The 16,261-nt window shown below is 29.4% G+C and overlaps 1 protein-coding gene across 4 annotated transcripts in view; it reads left to right on the top strand.

The window, feature by feature from the left end:
* Window positions 1-16,261, top strand: part of LOC100167267 (homeotic protein antennapedia) — a 217,155-nt gene that overhangs the window by 27,410 nt on the left and 173,484 nt on the right. For 2 of the 4 annotated variants that reach the window (XM_029488490.1, XM_029488491.1), the window contains exon 1: window positions 11,403-12,104. The gene's annotated coding sequence lies outside the window, so the exon portion shown is untranslated. Of the gene's footprint in view, window positions 1-6,413; window positions 6,535-11,387; window positions 12,105-16,261 lie in introns of those variants that run through there. The other 2 variants (XM_029488492.1, XM_029488501.1) reach the window with 2 other exon arrangements.

Raw genomic sequence — 16,261 nt, 5'->3', positions numbered from 1 at the left:
ATAACCCTTCAAAACTCGTCAGTTGGCTCTGCCGCACTCTGTATAAAGTCAGTGTTGGTACTTACTAGATGTCTAAATACCTATAAAATACTTACGATTAATGCAATTGTAAAATGTTGTTACCTAATTAAACAGTTTTAATTTATTTAATAATATGTATAGCTGTTTGTATAGTGTAAATCCAATAAAAACTATAAATTAAAAATCAGAATATAATTTTCTACGCAAATGAAATTGATCATGACGTACGCACATTTATGTTGTAAAAATGTTTAAACTTAACTTGTTCTACAATAAAACTATTTAGTTGTATAATTTTATAAGGTTACATTATAGTTTTCTTGTTAAAATTGATGTGACGTTAACGTTAATGACGCTTGGTCGGTGGCGTGGCTGGAATGGAGTGTTGCTGAGGAATTTCATTCGTCTCAGTGGCGCTCAACCGTACAGCAATAGGATATACCCTTAGCCAGCAGCTTCCCTTTATATTGTTGGGCAATATAATTTTCTTCATTCTGACCCTACTTACTTAGACCATAAATTAGCCTTCTTATTTCATTTGCTCTCGACCCACACACAAAATTACTCTAATTATTATAAATCGTGTGGTTAGATTCGGGTGAAGCGTGTGTGCCAGGCACCTGTAATCTGTTTGATATGAATTTTTTCATTCTTACTCTTAGGCCTCAGCGTACAACATGTTAACAGAAATCGAATTAGTACCTAACCAAATAGTTTCAATTTGCTATCCGAAACTAAAACCTATCCTCGATATTGAAGATTGAAGCATTTTCTCTGGTATAAAAAGTGATAAAAAATAATAAAAATAGACCATCTCAAAATCATTTAAATATTATTCATCCAGAGCACATGAAACTATCATGCAGGTTCTACCTATATTATACCTACATTTTTATAATATATATTATTATTTTATATAAACAATAATCATATTAATTTTATGCTATTGCCTATATTTTATACCACGAACCTTATAAAACCGGTATACTCAATACGCATACCGTATATATACGGTATAAGCCGGGTATTTACTGGATAGTTAATGGCAATAATATATTATGTAAAATATAATATTAACAATAGGTATAATAAATGTAATGTTTTCATCAAAAATTAATTCAATCTATATAATAAAACTCATATAGTAAAATAAATTTTTATAATGGCAATATAAGTATAATATAAAATATACTTATAGTAATATAGGCTAACGTTAACCCATCTATTCAGATCTTCGCTCAGAATCGTATTTCGTTTGCAACGATTTATCGTTTAATTCAAATTTGACACATCCATTAACACTGTGACTTACTGAATGGTGATGCACGACAGAGTGGTCACTTAATTCCCCCCCCCTTTTTTTTTAAACCTACCTACCTATAATTAAAATACCTATCTATCTGTTTTGTTGATTTATTAACCTTATATTTGATTTGTTTATAACTTGATAACATACAAGTATTTCTTTCAAATTTCTATAGTATTCTACAAACGTTGGTACTCAACGCGTCTATGTTTAAACATCACGAGTCCCCCGGGACAAATGACTATTATTATATACAACACTGGGATTTATGCATACAGTTAAAGAGTAGTTTTACTTTAAATTATGAATAGCTAGAATCTGTCGGGTATAATTTGAACAAAGAACATTTTTGTGTTTGTATAAAGCTTGTAAATTAACCCTCCACACACTATAATATAATATAGTATAATATACTTCCTTCAATAGTAAGAACAAAATGTAACAAAATGTACGATCGTCAGTGTTCGGACTTATCTAGATGAATATCTAGATTATTATTTGTTCATTATTTATCTTATGTAGATAAATATTTACAAGGTATCTAAACGTTCATCTTAGATAATTTTTTTACTAATCTAAATAAATTCATCTAGATACATTTTTTATTGATAAAAATCGCGAAATTGTACTACATTTTTAAATATTTATACAGATTCTCAAACAAAGTTTATGGTTATAAATAATGTAATTATTTTTATTTATATCATTATTATTATGTTCCTAGTGCCCAACTAAAATATACCAAAATTTATAACCATTTAAAAAATAATTGTATCTTTTTTTATCTAGATAAATATGAGTTAAGTTATCTTTTATCTCTATCTAGATACATTTGAGTTGCATTATCTTTATCTTTATGTAAATAAAATATACTTATCTAATCTGAAAATTGACGATCGTTTTGATACTGAAGTTTTATACAATATGTTGTTGCGTTCACGGGTTGGTGTGGGTTGGGGGATATACTTTAAATAGCTCACACATCGCGTGTACCTTTTGTAGATTTGCGTGTAGTTATTGTAGAAGAGTCAATATTTATGTGATTAAAATTATTGTAGAAACAAGTAGAGTGTGGTCGGATGTTAGCTGCCGATCGTAACTTCTCGGGAGTGGTTGGAAATCCTGTTTGCCGATGTGAGAACCTTTGGTCATTTTAAATATAACTATAGAACGTTAGCGCATCTGTTGTCTGGACGTTATACATGTTATACTATACTATGAATGTTATATTACAATAATTATTATCGATATACGACACACATAAAACTGCACACAAAACGTGAGAGCACGCAATCGCCGTTTAGGTACCACCGATAATATAGTCGTAATTAATTCAGTATAGTTCCCTCGTAATTAATCGGCGTACTGTTATGCGATTGCATAAACACGTGTAAGTAGATGTCGTTTGTGGGCTTGTCGTGAACGTAATGAATATGCACTCGGGGATGTTGTAGGTGCTGGTGTGAAATAATTGTTTATATTATGCTATATTGAGCTTCGTGCACCATAGTCCATAATGCCCCAATGGGGGGTGCTGGCTCAAAGCCACGGGAAACTAAAAGCCTTGGCTGGTAAAATCATTTTTCAAAAACTTGGAATATACACTCTTTCAATTTTTGATTTTCGATTTTTAATTAGGCACCTACCTGTAATAGGTATAATTAATGTATTAGATATACATGTTTATTGGAAGGCTAACGTGACTGTAAACCTCCTTAATAACCATATTATTTTATTATTTTTTTAAAACCATATTCCCCTGATAAATTTTATTTATAATATCCATTGTTTAAAATGTTATTAATATTGGTGTTGATTACTTACTTATGTATAATAAAATGTACCTATTTTAAAAAGAAATAAATACAATTTTAAATAACATTTATAAAATGTACAAGGTAAAATATTAGTACCTATCTAAGACAAAATAAATAAGTAATATAAGTAATAATATGTTGTCTGAAAGTTGTGTAAATTTCTATATTCTATTATAATATAATGAAACATGCTTATAAATAATATTTTATGATGGTAACTCTAACATAATATATAATCAGGAAATAAAGGATGGTTACTCCCAGCACAAAAACTTGTGTACGGAACAGTGTGTTTATTATTATAAATTCTTTATTTTTAATGTTGATTTACATAATATGTGTTTGGTTTCCAATCGGTGTCACTGTTTAAGGTCATTGGCCTCTATACAAAGTCCACATATGCAACTTATCAAACCTAACTTCCTATATCTGAAGATGTTGACAGTTGACATATATTTACTAAAAAAGGAAAAAAGTTTAATAATAGTCTATCACAAGTGTCATTTACTCATTATGATGTAATCAGATCGATTTTCAAGTATTTATTCATTCTATATTTTGCTAAAGAAGTAATACATTGATAGTCATTAAAATAATAATATGTCTTCTTTTCTATACGGTCGTTTCATTTTCGCCTTTTTTGTTATCCCGTAAACCGGAAAACTACAATAAAACCATCCGGTGCATAAGTCTAACGTGTTTTATCAGTCCCCCGGTATATGCGTGTTTCAAACTGTTTTCCAAGACTACCCCCTCCTAAGGGAGAAAAATAATAGAAATAGAAGCATCGTATATACCCAGCTGGAGCATTGGACATTGTACTTCCTTATTGCCGCGTCGTGCCCATTACACGTTTACGACTTCATTCACGGTCCGAAGATTTTGAAAATTGAAACGACAATGGTAAAATGAAAATGCGTTCGGTATTTTTTTCAGTACCTACATAGTATAATTTTATTGTACAATGGTAAAGCATATTTAGAATAAAAGTATTTCTACAATAAGATTGAAATTGTGTATGTTTTCTACGAACTTGTATAGTAGCCAAAAGGTATCATATATATAAATATTTAAATTGCTGATATAACTTAGCGAATAGTTATTTTGTAGAAGTTTATTTTAAAGCTATTTAATATTTTAAAATAATATTGTATACACTCAGTGCTAAGACTACATTTAAAACCAATTTCTTTATACGCGTATAACCTGTACCTCTGTACGGTACAATAAACAAAAAATCTATTTTAAAAGTAATAAGTAAAGACGGTCAGCTTACATTAGTAGATGTACAATATAGTTGGCTAATTTAATTTTTATAATTGTTGAAAAATTATTAAGGTAGAAGTATCGGCTGGACTCGATTTTAAATTGATAGGGTATAGATAGAGCTATATGATCGAAACTTTTGGATCAATAGATAAACATATTCTGTATATTATAACGGAATTACATATAACTGTAGTGTTAGGAAGTTATAGCCGAGACAAATAAGAAAAAATATGCATGTAAATATAAACAAAAAAATTGTAAAATATGCATGAAAAAATGTCATACCTATATGCAAAAAAATTTAATAAAAATTCAGAATTATTCAAAAGTCCAAAAAAAAAGAATGTATGTTGTTATTAAATTGCACTATAAGAAATGCAAGATATGGAAAAATTAATTTATAGTATTTAAAATATGGTGGAAAACTGTTTGCCATTTTGACATTTTATTGAAAAATGTATTCTATAAAATAGTACATAGGAATATTAGCGTGATAGACATTAAATGTGCATTGCACAATATTGTCGTCGAATTAATATTCGACTGTGACAATACTAATAAATACTTGCATTAAAATATTAAATAATATTAGGTTCTACATTTAATATTATTATGAAAATACACAACTTGAGAAAGAAAATAAGATCATGTTTATTTTATAAAATATTGAAGATGCATGTAAAAATCAAGAAATATGCACTTTTCTCCTAAAATAAATTGAAGAAATATACAAAATATGCATTTTAAATTTTCGATTTTTAAACTCACCAATCACCATAATATACAGTTAGAATTTCTTTCTTGGTCTGCTATTAAACGAGAACATATAGAATAATATGCAACTCCAAACCAGCTCCGAGCCATACATATAACTTATATGATATAAGTATACATTTTTAATATTATTATAGATATAGGTATATATTATTATTATATATATTTAATGATTTGTAATTTAAATTTACTATATTATGTTCATTAGAATAATAACAACATAATATTAAAATAGGTTAATAGTAATAAAATTACATATTTTAAAATATAATTATGAAGGTTAAATATACTACAACTATATAATATCAAAAGATTTATTTGATAAGAAATTAATATAATAAATTATAAAATTTTCATAATTTTCAAGATTTTGAAAATTTACATCACTAGGTATTCGTAATAAAAATTTAACTCAATGCATTATTATAACTTTGGACTTCTGTCCGTATTTTTAAAGAATAAATAAATAATATTTATAATAATATGGTACCTGTTTATATTAAATCTTGAGCATTGCGAATGTTTGAAAACTATTCTACGATTTTTTTTTAATACATCGTAATAATAATACAATAAGTTATTTAATTCAAGAAGAATATTTAGCTGTTAAGCAGCAGATTTTATAGATAAGATTTTTTTTAATCCGGTATATGGCACGCGTGGTTATATTACTGTGGTATATATAAATGGACGACCACCCGGTGCGTGACATACAATATTCACCGGGTGAGGTTCATTAATGAAACTTGTCTATTGTTTTGCCAATGAAATAAGCGTATTTAGATTATTGATAGGTATATTATATTATTATTGCGTGTGCTGATGACATAATTGTAAAAATAGTTAATACTCCCTGTAGTAAAATATGTTTGATCTTTTCTATTTTAATAATAATTAATAAGATGTGTATACTGATCGTATCGAAAAAGTTTAAAAGTGTGTTAATCACTTTAAAGTGTGTTTTTTGTAGGTATTCATAATAATATTATGTATATGTACTTAGTAATTATTATTTTTGTATACAAGGCATATATTATAATAAAAATAATTCTTAATTCTCTGTGTTGCTTAAGTGTTATTTGAATATTATAATTTATAATATTTGGCTTCATGAACTCTGTTGGAGACGTAATATTATACAACCTACGGCTACTTATCGTTGTTAGGTACGCTTATATATTATTATAGGCGTGAACAAACACTAATGGATTTTATTCTTTTTTCAGCTCAGAAGCGTTTGCAGTAAATACCCGTCAGAGTTAAACGAAATTGAATTTTTTTGGATCAATATGATTAATTATTCTTTGATGAAATCAAGTTTGATTTCTGTTTATGTCGATGAACAAGGTAATTAAATATTATTAATTAAGGTGTTTCATGTCTACGTTATGGTAACTAGTTAGTTAACTAAACTACATAACATAACTTACATTTTATTATTATACTTATTATTGTATTGTGATAATACATGGGCGATTTAAATAATTTTTTCAAACAAGTAAATCACATAAACCATTAATGGCCCTAATTCTATAATTGCAATATAGTTCCAACAAAATATGTTTAATTATATACCATAAAAGAATAAAATTGAATACCTATTTCATAAATAAGTTTATTAACTAACAACAATCTTTGATTATATAATACAAGAACTATTATAAATCATCGCATGAATATCATGTCAATTTTGCTAGATAAAATAATGTTTCCTATACTATATATTTAATGGATTATATTTTATGATAATTGATAATAATATAAATTGGTACTTATCTCAGTATTTCTAATGAATGTTTGTCTTGCACGTGCATAAACTTATAAATCATAATAACCTTAATATGAAAATATGATAGGGTTGTTCATGAAATACTTCAAAATTAAAATAAATGTTATATAACTTAACTGTCTTAACTTATTTACTTCGTAAATACATATAGGTAGTACGACTATATGTCTGTACGTTGACAAAGTTTTCCAAATTTGAGTAGGTAGTAGGTACCTGTTTACATATATTACACAAATATGTTAACAAGAAAGAAGTTTAAGTGTAATTTATAGTGTATTAAAATAAGAGTGGCATAATAATTTTAAAAACAAGATTTAAATAAGATGAAAAATGGCTTAGATATTTAATTCAAATCGGAATACATAGTGGTATTGTTAGTGTTGTTTTAATTTTACGACATTTTTTCGGAGCTAATATTTTTAACTTATTAGATTTGCACGAATTCCCACAACTATAAATACAATTATTTTGATTAAACATTTTAACTATTATAGTAAAATGTTTTGTGCGTCAATAATCATTAATTTCACACACACTCACAATATTATTGAACATGTTCAATAAATGCATAATATTATCTATTTTAAATCTTTTAAAAGATAGTTTAATTAATAATCACAAATAATATGATCTTAACTATGAAATCGTTTTATCGCACGCTTGTCACGTTCACAATATATTATTTATGATCAAACACGAATTCTTGGACAACTACCGATCGTCACGATTTTGATTCGAAAACACACTTATTATAGTAGTTTGAAAAAAAAAAAAACAAACGATTATTGCCGAATGACGTCAATAGATCGGAAATTAGGACTGACAGGAGTCTTAATGAAATGTAAATGTTTGACCCAAAAACTACTTTTCGATTTAAACCTAAAAATCTGTCATATATTTTACTTGAGACATAGTTTTTTTTTGTCATTTTTATTTCGATCTACATTAGAATGGGTTTAAATTATTTCTGTGACAATTATCTTCATCTATATACATTTGAAATAATATGATTATAGTAATAATAATATAATTTATTATGTAGTATTAAATGACTCGTGATTATAAATCTTCCAAAAATAAATGGGTTTCAGTTCGGGGATGAAATGTTTACCTACTTAAAGATTCACCATTACATTTAATATATAATAGTATCCAACACTATTAGTTTGAAAGCACTCGCGAGTGTATAGATGTACTGGTGATATTATAAGCGCACTATATAATAAAAATAAATAAAAATTTTAAAATTAAAAAAAATTAATTTAATGTTTAGTTATACCGAGGAAAGTCGTTCACATTTTCTGTAAAACTGTTTGTAACTAGCATTATTATAAGGATTTACGCTATCGATGACTCTTATATGGGTATACTATAATATTATGTATTATGTATGGATTATTGGTATGTCTTACAATATTTTGATTCAGTTATAAATCATATATACTAATAATACATTTCGTGTTTACGTATAGAATAATTGATTAAACGCGTATTAATATGCGTTATACACTTTTTATTCTTAATTTGTTACCTAATACATAGGTTTTACAATGTTAAACTATTAACTACTATATCCTTATCAAAAACAGTACCTACTTATACATTTAAAAAAGATAACAACATTATTGTTTCTAAAATGTTGAAATTGTAATGTATGAAAATTATAGTGGTGAATGTCTATTCCCGTTTATAGAATTAGATTTTATTTCGTATTTTATTTTTATAAATCGTTTTAGGTTTCCACTTTCCAATAATAGTGTTTGAAAGTTTCAATACACAGGTGTTCTCCCTAAAGTTATCACGTCCCATAGGAGCATTTTTTTACCTGATCAAAGAATTCATCTTGACTAACACAGTAACACCTATAAACTACATACTATAGTCATCATGGCTAGTATAGTCAAGCTCTAAGGAGTGATCCGGATAAAAAGTTTTCAAAATTTGACCATCCTCCCCTAACAATATATAGAATAAAGCGGTGCGCATGGCATGTCTCAAGGGATTCAGACGATGTAATTTATTTCCTACACTATTATTAGGAACCAAAATAAAAAGTTAAAGAATTAAATAACTTGCTTTCTATAAAACTTACAATATACTTACTTATATTTATATCTATTGGCTGTTAAATCTCAATAGATGTACCTATAATATTATATACTATAAATATTAAAATATCAATCATATTATGTATTTATGTATACCCATGTAATGCAATATTTACCTATAATCTAAATAATATTATATTGTATAAAATATATAATTATAATATTATGTGCGTTAGCGCGTTGCATAGTGTATAATATCTAGGTATACAGCTATTGCACGTAGACACCAATTGTGAAACAAAATATATAAGACAAATACTTTGCAGGAGTAAAATATTATAAACATAAAATAATACATAGCACATCTAATAATATTATAATTTACTATTCCGAGACAAACAGAATGGTTTTCTTTATTTTTGTCATTCTTAAAATATTTTATATTAATTCTAAAAGGCATTGTTTTCAGCTAGAATAAATAAAATTTAGGAATTATTTGAATATTTAATTTTTTTTTTAAATGTAAAACCAAACAAAGACTTTCATTAATTTATTACTAAGAGTGTCATATCGTATTGTTTAAAACTAGATGTACACAAAAATTAATTCAAGCCTGATTTAAATACAAAATTAAAACACAGTAATATAAATACAATCTGAATATCTGATATTTGGAAAAAAAAAATTGAAATCAAATATGGCTAGAAAAACATAGAATAGTAATTGTTAACATAAACATATTCATATAAATATAGGTAATAGTTTATTATTAGTAGTGGTATCTAAAGTTAAATTAAATTTACATGCCTATATATCTACATGAAAAGTACCACATACATCGACAACTATGAGTTAATTCCTAGTCCTTATTAGATTCATTATAATATACATAATATTCTGATATTCGTATTATATACAAAACTATAAGTGTTCCGCCCGGCACCCGCACGCGCGTGGCAAAGATTTGTTTTTTTTATAAGCATATTTGTAAAAAAAAAATGTATTTTACATATTTTTACTAATATATTTTAATATGCAACCAATGCGACAACCATATACATATATATAAAAATCTTCATTCCGTGAGCCGAAAATTAAATTCATGTGTGAGCCACCCTATACCAACCTACCTGTATAGGGATGAAAAGATAAGCTATAAACACCCTCTAAGTCTCGAGGAATGTATATGGATATAACTTTTAATAAAAATTATCCAGTATAGTCTTTTTAGTCCATTTTAATATTATACACTGCCAGATATACCAACGTCCATTTTTATGCGTGTAGAGGTGTCTTTTAGATATTAGTTTCATATAATATTATGACATAATGTTATTTTCAAACTGATGAAAATAATTTTTTCCGCGACTTAGCTTCTTTGGCATGTACGCGTGTATAAACACAGTAGCGGATAAAGTGTCGTTTGAGGTGGCCGGTGGGGGGTTGGGGGTATTGTAGGACATGGCGCGAATTTGATCGCGAGCGCGGGGTGGCGGGCAGCCCGCCGGGCAACAGGTGTTAGCGGCGCACGAGGTTTCGTTAAATTCGTGTACTGGTCGTGTACTACGCCACAATGTCCCGTCCTAATATAATAAAATATAACTACGGCGGTCGTAAAACCGTGTCGTTTACCGTCGTACCGCACGCCGTATCGTCATTATACGATCGTACGACGGCAAGACACTGTCAATACCGCGGTTACGGGTACACAATTCGTCGCTCTCCTACAAATTGATAGGGAGGAGGAGGGTGAGAAGGTCGAAAAAATCTGCTGTCGGCAATAACGAATAATCCGCGGCAAGTCCGTCGCGTTCGCGTTACGCTCGCGCGTCGCAATTTACGGCGGCGGCGGTGACTTTATTGACTTCGCGTTCGGCCGGTCGGCGGCGCGGCGCGGAAACGTCGTCGTAACTCGTAAGTCTCCGGTGGCGGGCAGGACAGGCGCAATGCGCGCGCGGACGATATACGAGCACCGCGCGCACCAAGTACGTGTGTGCGCGCGGGCCCGTGTGTGCGCGCGTGTTTGCACGCTCGGCGGACGGGAGGTGTGCCGTAGCGGTGCGCGCGGCGTGCGTGTGTCGTCGTCGCCGCCGCCGTCGTAGTCGTCGTCGTCATCGTCGTCGCTTCTCCGTCCGACGCACGGCCGGTCCGTATGTCGCTTGCTCCGTCGGCGCCGGCGTCCGTCCGTCCGTCCCCGCCCGCCCGCCCGCTCCCGCCACCACCATCGACGTTCATACCGCGCGCGCTACCATCGCCACCACCGCCGCCGCGCGGTCATATTCTTTATGCGACTGCCTGCCGGCGGCGGCCGTGGCGGCGGTGGTGGATGGCGGCGAGGTGGCGGGGTTCCGTAGCGGGCGGGCGGTAGCACAGGGGGCCGGGCTCTCTATCAGTTCCGAGACCGTAAACCATTCTCCCGCCCAACACTTCGATTCACGTCCCATTATTGTAAGGACAAACTTTTTGGAGCCCATAACACACACAGCACACTTTATAGCTTTTATATCGTCGTGTTCCATTTCCACGCCGCTTCTGTATACATTGTATTTTTATTTCGTTTGTTTTGGTTCTCCTCTTTAATATTATTATATTATTATATTATTACGTCGTCGTCGCCGTCGTCATTATTATTTGTTTATTATTTTTTTTTATTCGCAATATTTTAATATATTTTTCCGTTTATTACGCATTGCAATATTACAATATTTGATTTTTTTCACCGTTCTCGCCGGCCCGCCAAAAATATTTACGACAGACGTATATTTATAAACACGCCAAACGCGCGGAAAATCGTATTTTTAATCGCGTCGAAAAAATGCATGCTAAACACCGGTCGTTTTATATTTTAACCGCCACAGTTTTTCGTTGCACGGTATTCGATTTTTGTTGAAACAATTTTTTTTATTTCAATTATCACTATAATAATAGTTATTTAAACCTCCGCGGTTTTTGTTTTGTTTGTTTGGTTTTTTATTATTATTATTTTTATTTGATCAAAAACACACATTATTCTAAACACAGTTTATTGACGTCTACAACTCGCCATTCAAGAGATCTCACAGGACCAACGCATATACTCGGTGAGTGATAATATACCATTTTCTATCGTAGTACATAAACATATAATATATTATGTATATATAGGCATGCATATATATGCGTGTACTTACACATGTTCCTATTATTCGTTACGTTTTTTTATGTCGTTAGTTCGGTATAAGAAGGTACATGTTTTTTTTTACTCAAGTCGGTAGTATACAAAAATGAATAAAATATCTATATTTTGTACCAATTTCCTATTCCATAGGCTTACATATATGTTGAGATAACCATATTATATCATCACGAATTGTTTATAATGTTTCAATATATAATGATACCTATCCTCCTATATATATATATATATTTATATATCTGTATCTGTACAATACAACAATATGTACCTATCATAATACGTTCCCATTATAATATCTAAATTATTTTTTACTCGAATCCTTATAAATCTGTTTAGCATCTTTGATAAATGGTTAATTATTATAAAGTTTACATAATAAATAAATACTTACTAAGAAATAGTTATATCATATTATAGGTACCTACCTATTATATAACTAATTAAGTAATTGCGTCATTATAGCACAAATCAAATTTAATATTGTTTGTTTCTTTGCTTTTATCAATCCATGTAGGTAATAATTTTAGTAGGTATACGAGTATCAGTATATATAAGGTTATCATATAAACAGAATGACAAAACACATTAAGTTATTAAATTCGTTTTTTAATTTTAAAGTATTTCTATGAACAACTTTATATGAAAATACATTTGTATATAACTATTAAATTTAAAAATTATTTTAATAATTTACTTTTAGTTCATCCAATATTTTTTTAGCTTATTATATATACATATATTAGATATATAGAACATATCATTATATCGTTGTGAAGGTATAACGTTTAAGATGTATTTGGTACCTATATAGGTAGGGACTTTATATTTAATTGTTTTTAATTTTTTAAATGAATACAGGAAACTTACAGGTTGTTTAAACTAGGTGTAATAACGGAATACAAAATAGGTATATAAAACCTAATTTTTAATTAATAAAATCATTTTAAAACTGTTTGAATATTATATAGATAAACAAACAGGTCAGTTTTTATAAAAACTATTTTGCATCTAAAATAACGTGAATTATCTATTGTCAAATCAAGTAGATGTAGCTAATTAAATATCAGTATAGGTATTAACTATTTTAAATGTACTTGGTACTTACCTAAATATTATTAAATAGTACAATAAACTCAAAGCACATTGTATATAGGTAGGTATAATAACTAATAATATATTATAAATCTGTAGACTTTATACAGGTGTATAAATAGAAATACCACATAGGTACCTAGTATTATATATCGACTTGAATACTCACTAAACCTACATTTCGCGCGATGATAAACGAAAAGAGAGTATGTAAGAGGCCAACGTAGTTATAAATGTATAGTATTATATTTTGCAGAACCGTCTAATTAAAAAATATAATTTGCAATTTCACTGGATACTTTGGGAGTGCGCGGGGGGGGCGAGAAAGATAATAATAATAATACACCTATATAGGTTTATCTATAATAATATGTAAGCAGTTGAGCGTGTATTTATATACTATATATACATATATGATATATGTATACAATATATATAGAAAAAAAATCATGTCTTCGCGACACAGAGAGCTGTGCGGCGATACCTTTATAATATAGTGGCTATATCTGATGTTATTTTACACGAGAGATCATTATATTAACGATTTCAATCACGCGCACAGGTTAATTACCGTACGGATCATAAACAACGGCTGCGGTGGCGACGACGGCGGCAGCCCGAGAGCACACACTTATAAACCGACCTATCCACTGTGAAGGTATATATACACAGCAGAGGCAGCAGCAGTAGCCGCTCGCCGAATATTTACGACCGTTTTTTTATTTTTTTAATGGCTCAATTTAACAACAATCGCGTGTATACCTATATACATACACTTAATATATTTATGGGATATATAATATAATGTCCGCCGTTATATTATAATAATATGAAGATGATGATGATGATTAATCGGACTGCAGCACAAGACGACGCGTCGTCGTCGGGGACCGGCCGATAGATATATAGAGATTAATTTAATTTATATCATAATATTATTATCGTTATAATATGACATATCGCGGGCGATTACTGCTACTATAGCTGCAGTGTATCCGTATATTAATATATCTTAAATATCGAGAGTGATGCCTATAATAATATATATACCTATAAGCGGGAAACGCGGAAAGCTGCACGTCGGCGGCGTAGTTGTGGAGTATCTTGTGGTAAAGAGTTTTTCGAAAAAAAAAAACCGCATCATAAACATGCCTAATTTATGTACAAGGGGGAGTGTATGTGATTTTATCACTCACACACGAGCGAGTGTACACACACATCCTCACATTAAACACACACGCATGCAAACCGGCGGCGACGGCGGCACGCTCCTCGGCACTTTAGGTCGTTGTGCACAGACTGTTTTACGACCTGGTTTCGACCATATTTTTGCCTCGGCCACGGCGCTCCGACCAATTACCGTCAATAAAAACCCGTGTTTACACGTCGTTAACTTAATAATTTTTCTCTCTCACTCTCTCTCTCCTTCCACATCATTCGTTTCTCTTCACTTTTGTATAATATAATATACTATACTATATACTACGCGTACATAAGATACGCGGTAGGATGTAAATCCGTTTAGAAAAAAAAAAAGCGTCGTTTTATTATTCAAACGATCAAATTGAATACTCTTTACGTACTATATTATATACGTAAACGATGTACTCACATATATTGTATAGCAGCTACCGCCAAACGACACACTTGTAGAAAATCTATTGCGTTATTCGCTGACAGCGTATAGGTAGGTATACGATAATGCTTGTTTAATGATAATTTTTGTCAGAAAAGCCCTACTAAATATTTATCAACTTGTCTGATTGTTTATGGGTAAGTCGTAGGTGCTACGAGTAAAAAATAATGTGTATAAACAGAAGGTATAACTGGTATAAGTAGGTGTATATAATATATACATATATAATAATAAATTGGATTAAAATTTCTTTTTAGAAAAGTATTATTATTTAGGTAGGTGTATTGTATTCTATATTATATTAAATATTGTATAATAAAAGTTGAATTAAAACAATTTATATTATTGATTGTTATTAAATGATACATTTTAATTATAGCTAAGTGTTTGCTTATTTTAATTTGAATGGTTGAATTAATGTTATCAGGATTTAAAATATAATTTAAAAAGTAACTGTTTCTAAATTAATTAAAGGTAGGTAGGTACTCACTTAAATTGAAAATAGATAGATAAAGGTCAAATTATAATTGTACTAATATTATCGTATCACATTGCAACAAGCCTGGGCAAGTTAATGATAATTTTTAACTGAGTTAAATTAAGTTAATGTAAAACATTTTAACTCAGTTAATAGTTAAAAGTTAACCCAATTTTTTTTTTAACTCAGTTAAGTTAAAAGTTATATGAACATTTTCAATTAACTTATTAACTTAAGATAAGTTAAGTTATTATATATTTTTTTATAATATCTTTATAAATACCCAGTAATATGGTTTAAATAATAAAAATCATAAATATTATTGAACACAGGAAATAGCCAATAGCTTTTCTATACATAGGTACTGAATTAATAGAATTATGAAGTAGGTACGAAAAAAATACAAAATTGAAAATACCAAAAAAAAATACAACCTTTTGATTTATGAATACACTAATACAGATAAGTATTATACAATTTTTTTAAATTATTAAATAAAAATAACATGGTATTTAAGAATGTACTTAATTTTAAACTCTGAATACTTTTTCAGGGTACCTACTAAAAGTCTAAAACTGTTAGAGAATTTAGCCAACTTTATACTTCAGTAAAATATTTATATTTATAAATATTTATTTAAGAAATTGATTTAACTATATTTGTAATTTCCTATTCTAGTAAATGGTTATGTAATATCAATAATAATTTTTATTTTTATTATTTAATTATTTATGAATTAACTTAACTTGAATTTTATTAAAAGTACTTGTTATTTATTAGTTAATATCAATTAAAATAATTTAAGTTAAAATTAAGTTAATGAAAATTAAATTATAAAAGTTAAGTTTAAAGTTAA

The sequence above is a fragment of the Acyrthosiphon pisum genome, chromosome A1, assembly GCF_005508785.2.
Source record: "Acyrthosiphon pisum isolate AL4f chromosome A1, pea_aphid_22Mar2018_4r6ur, whole genome shotgun sequence".
Lineage (NCBI taxonomy): Eukaryota > Metazoa > Arthropoda > Insecta > Hemiptera > Aphididae > Acyrthosiphon > Acyrthosiphon pisum.
This window is presented reverse-complemented; position numbering and strand designations above follow the sequence as displayed.